The following is a 10,000-nucleotide window of genomic DNA, read 5'->3' as shown; positions in this document are numbered from 1 at the left end:
GTCAACCTATGTGTCTATACATAGCATGTGCAGATGTATGCATGTGTATGTGTGTGTGCACATAGTGTATGTGTGTAAGAGATAGAATGTGTGGACATGTGTACACATATACATAGAGTGTGTGTGTGTGTGTGTGTGTGTGTGTGTGTGTGTGTGTGTGTGATGAAAGAGCCTGAAGAATGAAGAGAATAATTGGAGAAAAAGAAAAATACCCAAGGACACCTGCTGCAGGAAACATTAATAGTAAAGTGGGTGCTGCTGCTGTAGCCAATCAAGAAATTCTTATTAATTAAATTTCATTGTGTCTGGGCTGATTCATAGTGCCTTAACATAACACATGCACTGGTTCAATTTCCATTCATTCATTTATCTTTTTATTTATGTATTTATTTTATTCCAAAAAGCTTTTTCATTGCTGCATTTGTGACTGTTGATGACTAATTCAGGCAACAGAAGATGACCTCACTAAAGTCCCATTAAATAGAAGAGAAACGTAAGATTTTGAGGGACTTTCCTATTCAAACGGAGAAGTTAGAAAATAAAAGACTAGACATAACAATTATAGATAAGGTAAAGTGAAGTTGCTTACTTATTGACCCATCATGCCTGTTTGATTCTAGGATCACGAAGAAAGAGGAAGAAAAACAAAAAAAATTCAATCCCTTAAAATTTGATATAGGAAGAATTTGGAGCATGCGGACAGTAAAGGTGGTGCCTATAATAATTGGTGCATTGGAAACAGTAAGCAAAGATGGAGATAAATGGCTGAAGGAGATTGGAATAGAATGCCTGGTAGAGTTCCTACAGAAAGTTTGTCTTTTAGGAACAGCAAGGATTATCAGGAGGGTTCTAAGCACTTGAAAGACTGGTGAAAACTTGTGGTTACTTAAGCTACCCACATGAATCCTACCAGGAATCAGACCGAACCAAAATAATGATAGTCTTACCTCATGAAGCCAGACTATTCTCCAAAATGCCTGGTGTTCCATGAATATTGGACGTTCTCCGGGATTGAGATGTGTGTGTATTGTCCCACCAACTTGCACAGGTCACGGCATTAGACAGCATGGACACACCATTATCGATGACCACTGATTCCACCATGGGTTAAATGAGGGGTTCAATAACTATAATAACAATAATGATAATAATAATAATAATAATAATAATAATAACAACAACAGCAACAATAAGTAGTAGTAGTAGTAGTAGTAACAACCACAACAATAACAACAACAAAAATAATAATGATTTCAAATTTTGGCAAAAGGCCAGCAAATTCAGGGGAAGGGGTAAATATATATATACATATATATATATATATATATATTCTGTTATATTTATATATATATATGTATGTATATATGTGTGTTTTGTATGTATGTGCGAGTGTATGTATGTATGCATTTCTATGTATGTTGATAGTTGATGGGTTCACATATTTTGCTTCACTAATCATTGATGACAATGTCTGGCTAGTTTGCATTCATTTCTTTTTGTTGCTCTTGTTTTTCCTCTCTCTCTCTCCCTCTCTCTCTCTCAGTTTACACAGGCATATCCCAGGCATATCTCAACTATTGCCACTTGTACATTTTTAGTGACCGTGTTTTGGTAAACGCTTGTACCATTTGTTGTCTGTCCTGCTTTAGTAGTGTTTGTCTATTGTTGAGCAAATATGACTACTTCATCGGTTATGCTTGCTTATCTATTCTGACCTGGCTAACTCTGGACAACCTCATGCAACATGGTCGATATTCTCCTTCTTATACACAGAATTATCTAAACCGACTGACTCCTCCATTTTGTGGAATATATATATATATATATATATATATATATATATATATATATTTGTGTGCGTGTGTGTGTGTGTCATATGTCAAGTTTTTGCAAAGATGAGACACCAACAAATTTGGCTGCTGTGTCTAGCATGTCCACTCACCACATACAGGCTTCCTTGTTGTTAGGCCTTGATGATGACGATGATGATGCTGATAATGATGAAGATGCTGAGGATGATGATGACGAATACGAGGGGGAGTTAAGAGCGGCGGGGAATACGTTCGGTTAGCAAAAAGATATCGATCAAAAGGGACTGAGAGGGGGGGGGGAACCCACATATTTAAATACAACTTTTTTTTGTTTGTTTACTGGTATTATTTTCTTTTCTTTGTTTTCTCTTCCAGAGAAACATCGAGAGTTAATCCCCTCCTGAGAAACTATGTGAACGAAGTAAATATTTCCACAAGTGGAGAGACGTAGAGAGAGAAAGAGAGAGAGAGAGAGAGAGAGAGAAAGCGAGAAAGAGAGAGAGACAGACAGACGGAGAAAGAAAGAAAGGCAAGAGGAGAGAAAGAAACAGAAGACGAAAGGAAAAGCAAGAGAGAAAGAGAGAGAGGGGAGAGCGAGAGAAAAAGAGAAAGCGATAGAGAGAGAAAGCGAGAGAAAGAGAGAGAGAGAGAGAGAGACAGAGTATAAGGTGAATACTGCTTTGGAGAAGTAATAGCAAGACACCTGAAAAATGTCTTTCAGGCTTTTTTTTTCTCAATAATTTGATCTTTTATACTCTGAATGTTTTTTTTTTTAATTTTCTTCCTGTAAAAATATGTTGCTAAATAAAAATCTATTGTTATTCAAAAAAAAAAAAGCCTGACTTATGTTCTTCTAAAGATTCTCCAATAAGTGCGTATTTGCTTGGTTAATATGCAAAAAATGAGAGTAAATTACAGAAGAAACTGGAAGTGACAACATAAAAACGATGCACAGAATGTACATACAACTATCTCACGGTCTCTGAACTTATGTCGCCAGAAATATTCATACAATTACGATGTTAATAAAGCATTATTCGTTCCACATTGTCAGCCGAGTTTCTTCTTGGCGAGTATCCAACGCCCTTCGATCGTCTTCATATGGATGTTCTCATCATTGGATTAGCAAAAACTTAAAGAATGGTTTCACAGTTGCGCAACTGTAAACTAACACTGAAAGATCCACCATCAAATGCACGTCTGACTTTTCAATAGTGTTCAGCGACGTTGGTTATACTTCGTTGCAGGTGTAGTGTACCTCAGGTACTGTCTCAGAAATGCTAATACGATCACTGGAAGATCGTATGTAATTAGGTTCGTGAACTGGCACACCTATACAGGTGTATCCGCCCCCAACCAACGACTTTGTTTCCTCATAACGTGCAGAAAGATGAATATTTTTCAATGAAATTTTTTTTACAAACATGCTTCAAATGGTGCAGAATCTAATTATATCGGAATTAGTTATCAAAAAAGAAAAAGAAAAAGAAAAGAAATTCTGAGGGTGCGGAGGGGGGGGGGTCTGAAAATTCACAAAAGTCGATTTTGTTTCCTCATACTTTAATTGAAATTTTCTACAAATAACTTTCATAGATTACGATTATATCGGAATTTAATATATATATATTTAAAAAATGTTTTAATGGCGGTCCCGCACAGATACATACTGGCACATATGACAACCTTCTTCGAAATCAAGTCTCATTTTGTTATGCGCATGTGTATATATATATATATACATATATGTATGCGAACCCACAATTTCTTAATTTTTTATATTAAATTCCCATATAATCGTAAGATACAGCATCAGAAAGGTATTTATAGAAAATTTCATTAAAAAATGAAAAACGCATTCTTACACATGTGTATCCCCACCACCACCACCGACTTTGTTTCTTCATAGCTTCCAGAAAAAAATGGATATCAATAAAAGTCATTGGGGGAAGCACCCTTTTGTAGATATATATTCAAGTATTTATGAAAATATGGGATTTCACTGTCGTCACTTCCGGCGCAATTTATTTTTTATGACTGGTAAACCTCTCACTAACCTTCTCGATGGTTTTCGTAACACGCACAACCACACATTGTCGCTCATTAGAATCATAATTCTAATTTCTGCCGGACTCGTTTGGTCATCCATATTGTTATTCGGTGACGAACAACTTGAAACTCTTCCTGAATTGAATGTCGCATTATTTCGAGTTTGTATATATATGGCAGTAACTTCTGTTACGTGTTTTAGAATATCTTCTGGACCTGTCGCTGTATTTCGTATCTCAGTGTCGTCAGTTCAGTTTAATAGACATGGGGCATAATGCATAAAGGAAGAGAAAAGATGGTGGGGGGAGAAAGAGAGCGGTAGGCGAATGAGGGAGAGGGAAAGAGAGATAGAAGCGAAAAGAAAGGAGAGAGAGAGAGAGAGAGAAGGGAGGAGGGAGGAGAGGTGTAAGGGACAGGCTGAGTAGAAATGAGAGGCGAATATGTACGAAGGTGAAAATTGACAGTTTTTTTTTGTAATTACATTGACCCAAACGGACCTCAGAAGGATGATGGGCGATGTTGACCACAGCGACTTATGAACCTGGGACATAAAGAGCCAGTGTCCGGCGAGCCAACGGTTCTGCCAGCTCGCCGCCTCCTTAATAATTTTTTCTACTATAAGCACAAGGGGTTAGTGGGGGCTACTCGATTATATCGACCCTTCCAGTGCTCGACTAGAATTTATTTTATCGACGCCGAAAGGATGAAAGGCCAAGACGACTTCAGCGGAATTTGAACTCGGAACGTTAAGCCTGACAAAACACCGCTTAGCGTTTTGTCTAGCGCGCTAACGATTCTGCCAGCTCTGTTTGGGTGTTGAATGTCTTCCACGACAGTTAACCTCCAAATACCAAAGCTTATGGTTTGCAGAAAGACCCTGTGAGATCTCTGAGAACAGGTTGCTGACCGCTCTCACAGGATCAACTAGAGCAAGTAAAACGGAGAGCTCTGTGAAGTAAAATAATAATAATAATAATAATAATAATAATGATAATAATGATAATAATAATAATAATAATGATAATATTATTATTATTATTATTATTATTATTATTATTATTATTATTAGTAGTAGTAGTAGTAGTAGTAGTAGTAGTAGTAGTAGTAGTAGTAGTAGTAGTAGTAGTAGTAGTAGTAGTAGTAGTGGTGGTGGTGGTTAAGAGCGCGGGCTACTAATCCCAAGATTCCGAGTTCGATTCCAGGCAGTGACCTGAATAATAATAATAATAATAATAGTTTCAAATTTTGGCATAAAGCCAGCAATTTTGTAAGGAGGAGAATAAAGCCGATTACATGGACCCCAGAGTTGAACTGGTACTTAACAACTCCGATGGGGATGAAAGATAAATTCGACTTCGGTGGAATTAACAATGAATTTTCGTGTCTCATCCCTCATCGAGTCCCAACCCTCTACAGGCTTATACAGTAAACTTAAAAGCGCTACTCGGGCGGACTGCACCCCCTCATCAACGCAATTCCTTAGCTACATTACTGGACCGATTGGTAGCTTTGATACCAAGTCGCTACTCTGCCACTTGGTCCTATCGAACGGATTTTATTCTTCTCTGCTTCAGAGTTCGTTCTGCCTAAACTTTGGCAAGGCAACGTTCACGTTTCGCCTTGAAGAAAATAGTCGAAGGCAATTTTCGCCGCGTGCAGGTCGGTCGCAGCACCTTTCCTAATCGCCTATTCTAATTTTGCACACTAGATCCCCATCAATTATTTTCTCTACGAGAATATTTCTTTGCTAAATCTCATCGATTCTATTCTAATCGCCTTCTCCAGAGCGCCCTACCATAGGTCACTGACATTGTTCTCGTCAACTTCCGACTAACTTAATTTTCTAATCCGGTCACTGAAAGTTTTGCCCGACACGACAGACATGTTCACTTAGCTTCCTGTGGCTGACTCCTTGTCTACACGTCCTTTGTAGGTCAACCATACAAAATCATAAAGTGTTTATGTAAGCTAACTGACTGAAACTTATGGGTACCCTATACCATCGCTGTTCGCTGACCACACAAATACCATAGCTAGATGCGGTTTAGATGACCGATACGATTGCTCCATATCCGTGCTGGTGCATTCAAAGACTCCAGTCGGTAACCGTCAGAAAGTCGAAACTTCCAGAAGTTTTCAGAGACCTCACTTCTCGACAAGCGCTAAATATTCTCAGCGTGTGTCTAAAATTCCATTCAAGGAATAAACTGCGGGTGGTTGGTTCCCAAGAACTCTTCTAAACGCAAGAAGAAAACCGACAACATGCTCCGGCCGGAATATAAGACAGCCACTAGTCTAAATGCAGCCCCTTCGCTCCCGCTCGCGTCCAGCACCACCGACTTAACAACCGAGTCCAGGAAGATCGTTCTACAAAAATTCAAGCATTTCTGAAATATTTCGACGCCGCCTCCCGATCCAGGCCGACCCTCGTAGTCGTCAAATATGGGCGCGCGAAAGTGTACGTACCAGAAATCCTGATATTATTACTGGAAAGCACATCTATAGTTGTGAAGGCGCGTGGCCTAGTGGTTAGACTGTTGCATTCACCATTCGCTAGAGTGCTGAGAAGGGTATCGTGAAAGGGCTTCCCAGTTCTTTTACTGAAGGACCGCTGCAGTAAGTCGAGTAAAAACCCAATTAACGGATCCTCCTGCGTTTCCTTTTACCCAAAGCCAGGAACTTTTCAGCACCCCCACGTGTACAGACCATAATATTTAGGTCGACTGGACACCGGTTGTCAAGCAATGGGTGACTCGCACACGCGCGCGCGCACACACACACATATATTACAGATTACGAAACAGCTGTCAACCAACAGAATAAACATTTATTCTCTCATGTCACTCTTCTTTTATGCTCAATTTTTAGACATACTCTCCGCCATTGTGATTCCTGGACTTTCAGAAGGACGGAGGAGTTACATTCTAGCCTTAACCAGCGTCTTTCTCGATAAACACATAGAGGGCGGGGAACTTACCCTGTGAGCTCTGTCTAACTCTTTGAATCCCTATTCTTACACACACACACACACACACACACACACACATATGAATCCTTATTCTTATACGAGAGGCGTTCAATCCGACGAGCGCTCACTGCACGTCTGTGTTCCAGGCGTAAAAGCCGGGAACTGACGCGGCCTACCGGCGCGAAAGATTTCCGCTTGCGCAGGAAGAGGGACACCACCTTCCACCCAAAAGACTTTGTCCGAGCGGCATTAGTTTCGGCGCGAAAACTAAAATCGGATACTTTTTGAACGCATCTCGTACATATACACATATATCATCATTGTTATATATATGTATATATACCTCTGTGTATGTGGGTGTGTATGTGTACACACATACCTACATGTATATGTGTGTGTGTGTGTGTGTGTAATTTGATTACGAGAATGGCCTCATGGTTGGAATGTTTTTAATACTATCAAATAGATCAACAGATACATACTTAACGTTTATAGATACATATTGTGTGGTGGGTTCACAGACAGAAGAACACACACACACATACACGCGCGCGAGTATGTGTGTAAGTTATGTAAACTTTTTTTTAATTATGTACGTTTGTATGAAAGAATGAAAAGAAGAATGGAAGATGGAATAAATGAATAGATAATAGAATAAATAAAAGATTGAATGAATGAATACACAAATGAAGGAAAGAATGAATAAATGAACGAATGAAACAAACGGAAGAACGAACGAACTGACCCCGTAATCCGCGCATGGATGCGCATTGTTGGACATTCCGGCATACCTGCAGAAGTGTGCACCCACCCCACACGATTTTGTTTCTTCATAACTTCCAGAAATATGCTTAACTCTTAATGAAATTTTCAAGTAATACGTTTCAGATGGTGTAGATTCCGATTATATCGGAATTTGTTGAGTCGGAGGGTGAGGAGAGGAGTTTCGGAAAATTCACATGATTCGGTTTTGTCCATCATAACTTTCGGAAAAAGGCATATCTTCTTTATGAAATTTTCTACAAATACCTTTCAGAGTATAAATTACGATTATATCGGAGTTTAATAAAACAAAAAACACGTTTCAAGGTTGTGCCTCAGCATGGCCGCGGTCAAATTGTCTGAAACAAGTTAAAGGATAAAAGAAGATACAATTAAGAATGTTATGAGGAAACAAATTTATGCGAGACACTAAGTTGTAGCCATGGCAAAACATGTACCAGGACAAAATACACAAGAGATCGATCGAACTGACTAAACTCCATGAAGACGGCAAGACAGAGAAGTCCATTAAACAAAATAAAGATGAACCTCATTATCTAACTGGTACTAATCCTAGATTACATAAACATTATGGTTTTAATTAAACCTCAGAAAAATTTCCGATTTTATTCGGTTTACTGTTTTATCTCAGCCATCGATGTCGTCCGTCACAAGTCAGGAATGTCTACGATACATACATATACATATAATTTGTCTATCACTCTATCGGTATTTCATTTTTCTGTGGTGACATTCTTGGAAACGTTCTGTTGGTCAATTACTTTCACGTAGAACTTTTGTAGAAAATTCCTCAACATTCCTTAACGCAATTTTGTTTTTCAAAACTAATCTTGATTCATCCGTTTCTCTGATGATAACCGAGTTTTTTTTTCTTGTTATTTTGCTTTTAGTTTTTTTCCTTGTTTTTTTTCTATTGTGCTTGTGTGTATCCCCACCCCGCCCTCCACACACACATACACCGTTTGACAACCGGTACTGGTTTGCTTGCATTTCCGTAACTTGGCGGTTCGGCAAATGCGTCTGATTGAATAAGTACCAAACTTCAGAAAAAGAAAATAAGTAGTCGGTGTCATTTCTTGGACTAAACACTTCGCGGTGGTGCCCCAGCATGGCCGCAGTCTAATGACTGCAACAAGTAAAAAAAAAAAGACAAGTAAAAAAAGTTCTTTCAAGATGTATCGTTCCAGCAAACTTCGCCTCTCGTCCTTCCGAGATCGATAAGCTAAAGTAATCAATGAAGTTCTTGGGCTAATCTTGTTATCGAAGCGCATGGAAGAAACTCGTTTGTTTAAAACCTTCTTATAAGGCCAGCTTAGCTCTGGTGCCAGGCACCGAGGCCACCTGATGCTCCGTTATAAGGACATTTTAAAAACCTGCAAGACAAACCAGACGACATGGGAATCAGAAGCGCTGAATAAAGCCCAGTGAGGAAACTCTTGCTAAGACGCCATCTCCGACTTCGAGGCAGCCAAGGATTGGTCAAAGGAGAGGAAGGAGTCCAGATGTTCGCGGGAGAGTGAGGTCACCCCGATATGTGTGTGTGTGTTGGGGGGGGGGAAGGGCTAATGCCTGTTTTTCTCAGACTTTTAGCTAGACCTTGTTCCATATGCCCTGACTATAAAGCTTTCATTTCGTAAGCCCCAAATTACAGTCGGGAATTTGTATCGTATATGATGCACGGACGCCAGGGAAACATGTCGTGAGTATAACAGCTGATGCACAGGGGAGGAAAATGGGTCTGTGGAGTACTCAGCCACATGTAAATTTAGAAATAGATTATTTAGTTGATCGATCACCAAATGAATCTTCATCGTCCAACAACGAGGTCCACCACCGCTCTATGTGTCTCTGTGTGTGCCATTTCTCACTGTGTTCTGTTTTTGCTTCAGTGTACATTATGTGGGGTGATGGGAGAGGTGGCATACATGCCTCTCTCTCTCTTCTCCTTCTCCCTTTCTGTTTCACTTTCTCCCGTCTTTCTCTCCCCCTTTCTCTCTTCGTCTCTCTCTCTCTCTCTCTCTCTTTCTCCCCATCTCTCTGTATCTTTTTCTCCTCTCTCGCTTCCTTCCTCCCTCTTTGAATGTCTGTGCGAGTTTGTGTATCTGTGTGGGTACGTGTCCACGGTGCGCACGTGTATACGCTTGTATGCACATGCTGTGTGTGCGCGTGTGCACTTGAGCATCTGTGTGTGTGTGTGTGTGTGTGTGTGTGTGTGTGTGTTCTGTTAAGATGTTGATTTCTTTTAACGATCGAAAACTTTAGCCAGAAATGTCCCATGTTATCTTTGCAGTGTTTATTCAGTGTCAACAAAGGCGAAACGTGGAGACACAGGGTGCAGACGACGAGAAGGAAAGAGGGAGACAGAGAGCGGAAGGTGTGGGGGGAGGAATGA

The 10,000-nt window shown here is 39.9% G+C and overlaps 1 protein-coding gene across 1 annotated transcript in view; it reads right to left on the bottom strand.

Moving 5' to 3' along the window:
* The window catches only part of LOC106878658 (nuclear receptor subfamily 5 group A member 2), a 171,058-nt gene that overhangs the window by 153,588 nt on the left and 7,470 nt on the right, over positions 1 to 10,000 (bottom strand). The window contains exon 2 of the mRNA XM_052975630.1: positions 948 to 1,127. The gene's annotated coding sequence lies outside the window, so the exon portion shown is untranslated. The remainder of the gene's footprint in view (positions 1 to 947; positions 1,128 to 10,000) is intronic.

Source organism: Octopus bimaculoides, chromosome 21 (genome assembly GCF_001194135.2).
Source record: "Octopus bimaculoides isolate UCB-OBI-ISO-001 chromosome 21, ASM119413v2, whole genome shotgun sequence".
Lineage (NCBI taxonomy): Eukaryota > Metazoa > Mollusca > Cephalopoda > Octopoda > Octopodidae > Octopus > Octopus bimaculoides.
The sequence above is the reverse complement of the archived record's forward strand: the minus strand, read 5'-3'. Positions and strand labels throughout refer to the sequence as shown.